Here is a 12,280-nt window from a genome sequence, read left to right as displayed (position 1 = left end):
ATCAATCAGGGAACTAAATGAGGGAGAAGAATCAACAAGTCCTAAACAGTCCTTGCCCGAATGTGTGCAAGCGGTCTTGGAAGAATATAAAGATGTCATGCCTCCCGAGCTGCCTAAAAAGCTCCCTCCTAGAAGGGAGATTGATCATGAGATTGAGCTGGAGCCTGGTGCCAAGCCACCAGCCATGGCTCCTTATCGCATGTCTCCTCCGAAGTTGGATGAATTGAGGAAGCAACTCCAAGACCTCATTGATGCAGGTTACATCCAACCCTCCAAGGCTCCTTATGGCGCACCAGTCCTCTTCCAAAAGAAGAAGGATGGCTCTTTGCGGATGTGCATAGACTATCGGGCCTTGAACAAGATCACTATCAAGAACAAATACCCAATACCTTTGATAGCTGATCTCTTCGATCAATTGGGGAATGCTAGATGGTTCTCTAAGCTGGACTTGCGGTCGGGTTATTATCAAGTGCGAATTGCGGCAGGAGATGAGCCCAAGACGACTTGTGTAACTCGGTATGGTGCATTTGAGTTCTTAGTAATGCCTTTCGGCCTAACCAATGCCCCAGCAACATTCTGCACTCTTATGAACAAGCTGTTCCACCCATTCCTTGATAAGTTTGTGGCGGTGTACTTGAATGATATTGTGGTGTATAGCACTACCCTTGAAGAGCACGTGCGACACCTCAAGCAAGTCTTCCAAGTCCTCCGAGCAAACGAGCTCTATGTGAAGGTGGAAAAGTGCTGCTTTGCTCAACAAGAGGTAGAATTCCTTGGGCATCGAATTAAGGAAGGCAAGCTAATGATGGATCCAGCAAAGGTGAAGGCCATCCAAGAGTGGCAACCTCCATCAAAAGTCCCCGAGCTAAGATCCTTCTTAGGCCTGGTGAACTACTATCGCCGCTTTATAAAGGGGTACTCAGCCATTGCGGCGGCCCTGACCAATCTGCTCAAAAAGAACTGCACATGGCATTGGACATCGCAATGCCAAGAGGCCTTTGAGAAATTGAAGCAGATGGTGTCCGAAGAGCCTGTCATGGTGCTTCCCGACTATACAAAGCCTTTCGAGGTACACACTGATGCCTCGGATTATGCTATTGGTGGGGTACTTATGCAAGAAGGCCATCCCATTGCTTATGAAAGTCGAAAGCTGAATGATACCGAGCGACGGTATACTGTCCAAGAAAAAGAGATGACAGCCATCATTCACTGCCTACGGACGTGGCGACACTACTTGCTTGGCAGCAAATTCGTGGTCAAGACAGACAATGTAGCTACCAGCTACTTCCAGACGCAAAAGAAGCTGAGTCCCAAGCAAGCCCAATGGCAAGATTTCTTGGCAGAATTTGATTACAAGCTCGAGTACAAGCCAGGTGTGAACACTCAAATTTTGAGGCTCAAAAGCCTATTTTCTTCCGGACTGCGAACAGTCCGGCCGGACCGGAGGCCTTTCGGAAAGTTCACCGGAAATATGCCAATATGGTACTTGAAACGTCCAGAAAATTACGAGGATCACGGAACTGGTCTCGGAATATTTTTTGGAGGTCCGGAACTCCCGGAAATATCCCGGAAAAGCCCCCAGCCGCCGAGCCGGCGGCCCATCCCGGCGGCCCATCCGGGCGGCCCAGCCGCCGGGCGGGCCGCCGAGACTTGGCGGCCTGGCCGCCGGGCGGGCCGCCGAGACTTGGCGGCCTGGCCGCCGGGCGGGCCGCCAAGCCGGCGGTCCATCCGGCGGCCCGGCCGCCGGGCCGGCGACCCGGCCACCGGAAACAGTCCGTTTTGCGCCTATAAATACAGGCCTCGGGCCTCCTGTTTTCCACACTCAGTCTGTGTTGACGGACGCTCCTTCTCCCTACGCTCTTTGCGATTCTTTACTGCTTTCTTGCATTTTTTAATTTTAATTTCATTTTATTGTTGTGATATTTGGTCACTTAAAATTAAATTAAAATTAATTCCCTTAACGAGGAGCTTAACCTGGAGTTAAGAAGCGGTCGACGATTAAATCAGGTACGTAAACAAAACTCTGCCTATTTAATTTTAGCACTTCATGCATGCTTCTCTTCTACTCCTTTTAATTCTACAACTGCATAAATGCATTCATGTCATCATATAGGCAAGTAAATTGCCTCAATTAAAGTATGATTAAGCTAAATGCCCGGTTAATTAATAATCGTGGTATTAAAGCCTAAATCCGACAATATTGGCTTAAAATATCTAGTCTATTAATGGCTATGGTATGATTGCCTTTATTTCGAACAATTTTCGGCTTAAGTCCAGTTCATCAATAATTGTGACTAAGTAGCCTAAATTATTCACGTTCTTTTGGCATTAAATTGCCTACATTGCAGTTTGATTAATTACTTTTGGTAAACAAATTGCCAATAAGTAAGATCAGTTATTTTTTAGCAATAAAACGCTTAAATCAAAGTTTTGGCAAAATGCCTTAAAACTAAATCAATCTTTTTGGCTTTAAAGCTTTAAATCATTCAATTTTGGCGACAGTCGCCTAAATAAATCATCAATCAATTTTGGCAACATCTTGCCTAAATCGGCACTTTTTGCTAAAAGCTTTCAAATCAACACATTTTGGCTAAAAGCCTTTAAAATCAATTTTTTCGGCAATTAAATTGCCTAAATCACAAAATGTTTTGGCTAAAAGCCTTAATTCATTTTTTTGGCAAACAAATAAGTCCAATCAACATTTTTCTGGCACACAAATAAGTCCAATCAAAACTTTTTGGCAAAATGCCTAAAACAATCAATTCTTTGGCACAATGCCTGAACAAAATGCACAAAGCATACACACACTCATGCATAAAGCATCCCCATTCAAAGCCCTCTAAAAGAGGCCTATCGAACTACGTTGACTTTGATCTTCCATTCAAACGGAAGTACGTAGGCACGTTCGGGATCTAACCCCGGGCGGCAAGTCGAATCACATAAACATCTTTTTCATTGGTCTAAATTATTTCATCTTCCTTGCAAAACATTCATTCTTAGGTTAGTTTCATCAGCATGACATAGTCTCGGGATCCACCTCGGGTTCGAAGACCATGCCTTAGACATTGGGCTAATTAATCTAGTAACTAGGTTAATTAAAATTGGAGTCACTTATGGTTTTTCCTAGTTTACCCTAAAACAATTAAACAAGGTGGCGACTCATACATTCACGTGCATTTCTTCCTTTAGTCACACGCATTCACATGCCCATGACATTTTGGGGAAAGGGGTTCACAGTTTGGCGACTCTGCTGGGGAGACTAATGCAATCATTTTGCATAAAGTGGACTACCATTGTTGTGTAAACTAACCTGTCCTTCTTTAGGGCATTATTTTACAATACTTTGTTTTGCAGGGTACCTTAGCACAAATCAAGTATTCTTTCTTTAAGAATACGAGATGAGGAATTTAAACTCAAGTTGTACAAATTGATTAAGACATTTTAATTTGTTGATTTATTTGCACGAATTGAGAATCCTTTTCTCCATTGCATAAAAAATGAATTTCAAATGAATTTCTTCTCTCTCTGTTCAAACTTCTGAGTCTGGATAGCAAGTAGCGCTGATCGGCAGGTCTCCTTGATTATGTCGACGGACAGCCAAAGCGTCCTCCCTGTTGCCGCAAACCATCCCTAATCCTTTTGGGGATGGCCTATGGGCATGCGTACCGTTGGACCCACGCGAAACTCTTTGTTTCACATGTGGTTAGGTATATCCATGCTCAAGGCTCAAGGGTCCCTTTATAAGCCTATTCTCTATTTGTGTCATAGCCTATAGAACCTATCCTTTAGGACTGTATGCACCCAATGATGAAAATCATATCATAAACAGATTATGGTGTGTTATTGTGCGCATTCATGGCATATCATAAACATTTGGGTAAACACAAAGAGAGCAGAAAACACCTTTTATCTTCAATCATGCACAGTTGGACAAAGAGTCAATCTACCTCATATCACTCCCCTGATACACCAAACACTATACCTAATCCAACTACCCTTGTACTTTTAGGTGCCCCCTGTTCAAGTGCTAGCCACACCTACAGTGCTATCACCAACTTCACCAGCTTCACCAGCTACACCGGTTACACCTACGACTCCTGCAACTTTACCCTCACCAATGGCATCACTGTCTGACATCCAAAACCTCATTGAACAACTGGAGGCTAGAATGGAGGCCAGAATGAATGAGGCATTGGCCGCTCAAAGGGCTGCCCTGATAGCTGAATTGGGGAATGGTAATGGTAACGGAAATGGGGCCTCGGCCGGAGGAAGTGGGCCTGCCGCTTCCAATCAGGGTCCTGCTGCTGCTGAACCTACAAACCCTGCCTTGAACTTGGATGACGTACCCTCCAAAACTGCTTCTGAGCTGGAAGCTCAGAGAATGAGAGAGAAGCTAGAGCTTTTAGAAAGGTCAGTCACTGCCCTCAAGACCCATAAGGAAGTGGTGGACATGGACTCCTTGTCTTTGTTCCCTGAAGCCAGATTACCAACTAAGTTCAAAATGCCCAACATGGACAAGTTTGATGGAACCACTTGTCCTAAAACTCACCTGAAGATGTATGTGGGTGCCCTTAACCCATTTGGATTGAGCAGTGAGCTCCTTGCTCAGTTGTTCCAACAATCTCTCACCGGTGCTGCATTGAGATGGTTTGTCAGCTTAGATCGGTCTAAGATGAAGACCTGGGAGGATATCTATAATGCATTTAATTCCCAGTATCACTACAACATGGAGGTGGATGTTACCCGAAGGGAATTAGAGACTACTAAGCAGAAAAATAATGAACCTTTTTCCTCGTTCCTTACGAGGTGGAGGGCCAAGGCCGCCCAAATGATTAACCGGCCTTCAGAACAAGAACAGGTAGACATAATAATAAAGAATCTGCAACCTGTCTACCAACAACGGTTACAAACCCAGTACTTGCCAACGTTTCAGTCGCTCATTGCTACTGCTACGAAGGTAGAAGACCTGATCCAAATGGGGCAACTGAAAGACGACGCAGGAACCTCTAAGTACAAGAAACCCAGCCAAGCTGGCAAAGTCCACGAAGTGGCAAGCATTACCCCCACTAACCCGTTACGTGTGGGGAACATGAGAAATGGCAGCCAATCAAGAAGAACATACACTGATCTCGGGATGCCAATCCTTTTGGTTTTCCGAGAAGCTGTCAAAGCAAATTACATCAAGCCTTTGGAAGCAAGGCCCCCACCAAATCCTTTACCAAGGAATTACAAAGCAGATGAATACTGTGAATACCATCAGGGGTACGGGCATAAGACTGAAGCGTGTTGGACGCTTAGGAACCGCATACAAGATCTGGTGGACAATGGCTCAATCATCCCGAGAAGTAAACCAAACATTAGTACTAACCCCTTACCAAATCATGGGGTAAATGCTATTATAGATGACCAGGAACTGATCGATCCTTTCGAACTGTTCCTAGAGATGAATAACATATGTGTCCTGGATCTGAACGACCTAAGTGAAGAGGTCGATGCTATTACCAGGAGCGGGAGACAGTATGAGCCACTGGTTTTGGATAAAATCCACAACAAGCCCTACCAGAGGGCAGAGGAGCCAAAAGAGGACCCGTTACTCTTACAATTGAAAAAGACACAAGCTAGGGTATCAATCTGGGAACTGTTGGCAGCATCCTTTCCTCATCGCCAAGCTCTTTGCAAGGCTTTGAGCCAATTACAGACGTCAGTGGAGGTTAGCCCTGAAGTACTAGTCTCCACCCTCACCCAGTCATCCAAAGTACAAAGCATCGGGTTTTCTGATGAGGACCTGCCTAAAGAGGGAGGCAGTCATAATAATGCTCTGTATGTCACGGTCCAGACCAGAGACAAAACGGTGCCCATGGTTCTCATTGACAATGGGTCAGCTCTGAATGTCTGTCCACTAAGGGTAGCCAGCTGCTTAGGGTTGGAGGAAACAGACTTCACTCCATCAGATCAAATAGTGAAAGCATACGACAGTACCCGGAGGGAAGTATTGGGGGTTGCCACACTGAAATTAACAGTTGGGCCAACTGTGATGGAAGTTCCGTTTCAGGTAATTGATGTACCAACTAGCTTTAATCTGCTTCTAGGTAGACCATGGATACACCACACTAAGGCAATACCCTCGTCCTTGCACCAAAAGGTCAAGTTTCCCTATGAAGATAAAGTTGTCACCATCCAAGGGGATGACTACAATCAGCTGAAAAAGCCAAAGGGCCAGCCTCTCTTTGAGGTCAGTCCTGAAACTGCCAACCTACCTCTCTCAGGATTTCAGTATGACACCGTGCAATGCATAGAGGGAAATCCTGCCAATTCTCGAATTCTCTTTGATTTCGGGACAGTACAGATAAACTGCATAGTGCCTCTGATGCTGAAGATGTCCTACCTGCCAGGAATGATTATGGCAAGGTCAGGAAAAACATACCCCGCACTGCAGGCCTGGGAGTGTCCGGTAAATGAAGGAACTTATGGACTAGGTTATGAGCCTACCGAGGAAGACCGCGCTGAAAGGATAAGGCGAAGGAAGAAGGGAGGCATACAAATGCGGCCATATCATCTGACTTTGAATGGCTATTTCTGTAAACCGGGAGAAACAATTCCTTATTGTGGCTTCCCGGAGCCATTCCCCTGCCCGACTGCTAAGAAGATGCTGCCTGGGTTAGAAGTATTTGCCGATGTCTGGGGCAACGGGCCCGAAACCATCACTACACTGGAAATCGAAGACTTCATGCAGCCTAGTCTCTTTGATGAGGTTGCAGTCATCACAGGAAATGACGGGAATCAAGATCTGCTCAGCCTGATCAAGCCGAACAGAGGGCCTCTTACCAATTGGTACGTCGAGGAGGAGCGCACTGCTGATAAACCCCTTCCCGAGTCAAACCTAGCACCAGAGTCCATAGTCAAGTCCTGTATTGAGTCTGAGTCTGAGTCGGAAACCGAGTCAAGAACCAGTTCCACTTCTGAGTCGTCAGTGTCGGATCTAGAAGATCCAGATGTCAAATTCGATGTAACCTTTGAAGACGATTCCGTCATATGTAATAAAGGCCTGCAAATTCTTGATTACCCCGTGTGTTTGTTTTTCCAAGCATTTCCAAGCAAAAATAATCAGATAAATGAAGTAAAAAATGAAAAAGTAAAAATAATAATCGGCAAAGAAGAAAATGAACACACATACATTGCATCTGATTGCATGAACAGGGAACAAGTCAGTGAATGTTTGAAGAAATTTGCTGATTGTTTTATGTGGAGGGCCAGTGACATCACGGGAATTGACCCAACAATAGTGGCGCACAAAATTCCAGTATATCCAGAGGCTAAGCCAGTGAAGCAAAAGCTAAGGAGGCTAAAGACGGAGTGGTCCTTGAAGATCAAGGAGGAAGTAGCTAAGCAATTGGAAAACAAGTTCATAGAACCCATTGCCTACCCGACTTGGTTAGCAAACATAGTGCCAGTTCCTAAGAAGGATGGAAAGGTGCGAATGTGTGTGGATTACCGGGACTTGAACAAAGCATGTCCGAAGGACGATTTTCCCCTGCCACATATCGATCTATTGGTGGACCGAATGGCTGGACATGAGATGGTCTCCTTGACTGATCTCGCAGTCGGATATAACCAAATAATGATGCATCCGCCAGACAAAGAGAAGACGGCATTCATCACAGAATGGGGGACTTACTGTTACAGGGTTATGCCTTTTGGGCTCAAAAATGCCGGGGCAACTTACCAAAGAATGGCAACGACCATCTTCCACGATATGATTCACAAAGAGGTAGAAGTGTATGTGGATGATATGGTGGTTAAATCAAAAACAACTGAAGACCATACAACAGCACTTGAGAAGTTCTTCTTTAGACTTCGAAAGTACAACCTAAAGCTCAATCCAGCAAAGTGCCTCTTTGGAGCTACATCTGGAGTGTTTCTGGGGCATTTGGTCAGTCACAAGGGCATAGAAATTGATCCGTCGAAAGCCAAGGCCATTTTAGGGATGCCAGCACCACGGACCGAGAAGGAAGTGCGAGGTTTTTTGGGTAGGCTACAATACATCAGTCGGTTCATCAATCAGTTGGCTGATACTTGTGGTCCTATTTTCAAACTACTCAGGAAAGGAGTAGCGGTCAAATGGAACGAGGATTGTCAGAAAGCTTTTGATCAAGTCAAGCAATACCTGCTATCCCCACCAGTTTTACAACCACCAAGGCTAGGAAAGCCTTTGCTATTGTACCTATCAGTGACAGAAGAAGCTATGGGTGCAATGTTAGCTCAGCAAGCAGAAGATACAAGGGTAGAAAATGCCGTGTATTACCTCAGCAAGAGGATGCTAGAATACGAATTGAAATATAATAAAATAGAGAAGCTGTGTTTGGCTCTGGTCTGGGCATGTACAAAGCTGCAGCATTACCTCTCATCTTACACTACGCACGTTATTTCTGAATCGAACCCCTTGAAATTCCTTATGGAGAGGCCGGTTCTAGACTGTAAGATGGCTAAGTGGGTGTCAGTGCTCGCAGCCTATGACCTGAAATTTGTACAAAGAAAGGCAGTGAAGGGCGGAGCCTTAGCTGATCAATTAGCGGAATTACCGGTCGAAGACCAAATGCCGGAGGTGGAATTTCCCGATGAGGACTTGTTAAGCTTGGAAAGCGAAGCCTGGGAGATGTACTTCGATGGGGCTTCGAACTATCATGGAAATGGGGTTGGAGTTGTATTCAAAACTCCTTGTGGAGAATACATCCCAATTGCAGTTAAACTAGATTTCGCTTGCACCAACAACGAAGCCGAATATGAAGCTTGCATCAAGGGGTTAGAAGCGGCCCTTGAAAAGGAAATAAAATTCCTCAGGGTTTTCGGAGATTCCAACCTAATAGTCTCCCAAGCCCTAAGGAAATGGAAGATTAAAGAAGAACGTTTGGTTCCTTACCTACAACGTTTGGACGAATTGGCTCAGCAGTTTGAGGAGTTATCGTTCCACTACCTGCCGCGAGCCAAGAATCAGTTTGCCGATGCCCTAGCTACTTTGGCCTCCATGGTTAATATAGAGGGAGACCAAGTCATTCGACCTCTGACAGTCCGGCTACAGAAACAGCCAGCACACGTTATGAATTTGGTGGATGACAAGCCTTGGTACTGGGATATATAGAATTATCTTCAGGGTGAAGCCTATCCAGAGGGATCCACTAAAACTGATCAACGGACATTGAGACAGTTAGCATCTGGATATTTCCTTACTGAGGGAATTCTGTACAAAAGAAGTTGGAATGGCTTGCACCTGAGGTGCGTTGACGAAGAAGAGGCTCAAACCATCATGGATTCCTTACATAATGGGGAATCTGGTCCACACATGCATGGGATGGCCCTGGCTCGGAAAATTATGAACCTGGGTTATTACTGGTCAACTATGAACGAAGATTGCGTGAGGCACACACGGAAATGCCACGAGTGTCAAATCTTCGCTAAACTGCAAAGGCAGCCTCCGGTCAATCTGAATCCCATAGCCTCACCATGGCCTTTCGCAACTTGGGGCATAGACATAATTGGAAAGATCCATCCGAAGGCCTCTAATGGCCACCAATTTATCCTGGTTGCTGTTGATTATTTCACAAAGTGGATCGAGGCAGCCTCCTATTCGGTTTTAAATGCCAAGAAGGCAGCACAGTTCGTTCGTACCAACATCCTTTGTCGGTATGGAACACCATTCGAGATTATCACTGATAATGGATCTCATTTTCAAAACGAGTTTTCAGACCTGCTGAAGCGAAAGAAGATCCAGCATCATAAGTCCTCTCCCTACCGTCCACAAACGAACGGGGCCGTTGAGGCTGCAAACAAGGCCATAAAGGTCATTTTGCAGAAGACGGTGCAGAAGCATAGGGCATGGCACGAACAGTTACCATTTGCCTTGTGGGGATACAGGACCTCCATCAGAGCGCCTACCGGGGCAACCCCGTATTCCTTAGTGTATGGTATGGAAGCAGTGCTGCCTATTGAGCTGGAAGTTCAGTCGGCAAGAATTATCCGAGAAAGCCAGATCAGCGAAGCAGATTGGGCCGAGAATTATCATATGCAACTCTTGGGTATGGACGAAAAGCGATTACGAGCAATCCACCAGACTCAAGTTTATCAAAGGAGAATAGCGCGGCATTTTAATAAGAAGGTTAAAAATCGGAAACTCGAAGAAGGTTGTTTGGTTCTGAAAGAAATTAGACAGCCAATCATAGACCCACGTGGGAAGTTCCGTCCTCATTGGGCTGGGCCCTATGTGTTGAAGAAGATATTATCCGGCGGAGCCGTCGTCTTGACTGATTTAGATGGTTTGGAATTTACAAATCCATGTAATTTAGATCAGTTGAAAAGATATTATGTGTGATCATTGCATGATGTAAATGAACTACATTAGGCCTGATTCTCTTTGGAAAAAAGAAATTATATATCGGAGATATGTAGGCAACCCTCATTGGGTGCGGTCTAAACATTAGTAAAAAAAAATCATCATTTCACAAATTTCATGCTTCTCTGCCAAAAAAAAAAAAAAAGAGAAAAGGAAAATGAGAAAAAACCCGCTAAGTTGAAAACCCGAAAGGGCAGCTTAGGCAAAAGTGGGTAGCTCGCTAAGCTGAAAACCCGAAAGGGCGGCTTAGGCAAAAATTAGAGCTTAAATAAATAAAGTTGGAAAATGATTGGAAAGCTAAACAACATTCTCAATTTAAGCAATAAAGTCAAGAAAGTGAAAGAATCCAAAATAAAGCTAAGTCCAAGACAAAAGTATAAAACATACATCTAAAAATCCAAAATTCCAAATAAAGGTCAAACAACAATGAAAGTCCAAAAAGCCTATAGAAGTCTAGGTATCCCGTCGCCTCCGCGGGGCGGCATCCTCTGAGTCTCCTATCTGCCCAGCCTCGCCGGTCCGAGGAGCCAACACAATCTCCTCACCAGTCCCAACCTCATCCTCAGCATCAGCCTGAACCCAACCTTCGAGTACGCTCAGCAGTGCAGTCCTCCTTGGTCTCTCAATTGGCCAGACAGTAGTAATAAACCAAGCCCGATACTCAGGAGAAGTCTGAACACTGGCAGGGTTAGGCAAAGGCCTAACCATTTGATGATCTCTTACCCAAGCCCTAAGGACAGCTCGGGTAACACCTGGAGTGATGGCCGAATCAGCTGAAAAGTCATCCATAACCGGAACAGTTTGATCTATCCCCATTTGTCTCAAAACGCGCAAAGCGCAGTACCAAGTACAATGGGTGAGACCCAGAAGATAAACCCGAGAATGGCGAAAGCTGACCTGGATGAAACGGGTAACATTGTACCAAGGAACGAACCACAATATCTCATCGGGGCCCAACTCAATCAGCCATGAAGTCCATGCATCAATAGAAGGGCGTGTGATCAAGATCCTCCGGGTACGATACTGAGAAGGATTGTAGGGTAAAAGAGTAGGAGCGGCAACCACTTGGAGATGGTCCCTCAACCATACCTGAGTAATGGATCCTTTCTGTTACAATGAAATAATAAAAGGAAAAGGAAATGGGAAAGGTAGTAAGGGGAAATACCTGGAGAATGATGGGAGAGACTGTCCATTCCTCAAACCCTAAAGCAGCCCTGTCGAGGCTCCTAATAGTCTCTGCCAGTACGAGACCACCGATGCAACCCATGTCTTCCATTTGCCAAACCATGGGGCAAAGGCATAGATCCCCGAAGCCTGGGTCCCGGTTAAACAAGAAGCCAGCCAACAAACAGAAAACTAAAGCCCGCATCCTCAGCCTCATCCGGTCTGGGTCATCTGGTTGAGCCTCTGAGAACTCATCAATCAGGGGCAGCAGGATCGCTTTCTGGTCATTAACGATCATAGCTCTAGCTTGGAGCCGGCTGAATCGAAACAGGGTCTCAAACGATCTAATATACCCAGCTTTTATCTCATGCCTGACCAAAGGGGCATTAGGGTCACATCCCACAATGGCACAAAACTCCTCAAAAAAAGGGCACATCTCCTCCATCATGGCCCCGAACCGGAAAACGTGGGCCTCAGGGTCCCAAAATCTAATGCAGGCCCTCAAAAAATCCCAATCAATTACCACACCTCTGAGAGTAATGGCAGGAGAAAGACCGTACCTCCCCAGATTGATCTTTTCAACTTTGGAGAGACTCCTAGTCTAGCTGTGCATGCTATGGTTATAGAAGGGATTCATTGTTCTTTTCTTTTTTGTTTTATGTTATCTTTCCTAAAAAGAAAAATGATAAATAAATAAAAATAATGAAAAAAATAAAAATAAAAATAAAAATA

Source organism: Jatropha curcas, chromosome 10, assembly GCF_041381405.1.
Source record: "Jatropha curcas cultivar XTBG-Jc1 chromosome 10, XTBG_Jcur_1.0, whole genome shotgun sequence".
NCBI lineage: Eukaryota > Viridiplantae > Streptophyta > Magnoliopsida > Malpighiales > Euphorbiaceae > Jatropha > Jatropha curcas.
Note: the sequence above shows the minus strand (reverse complement) of the source record.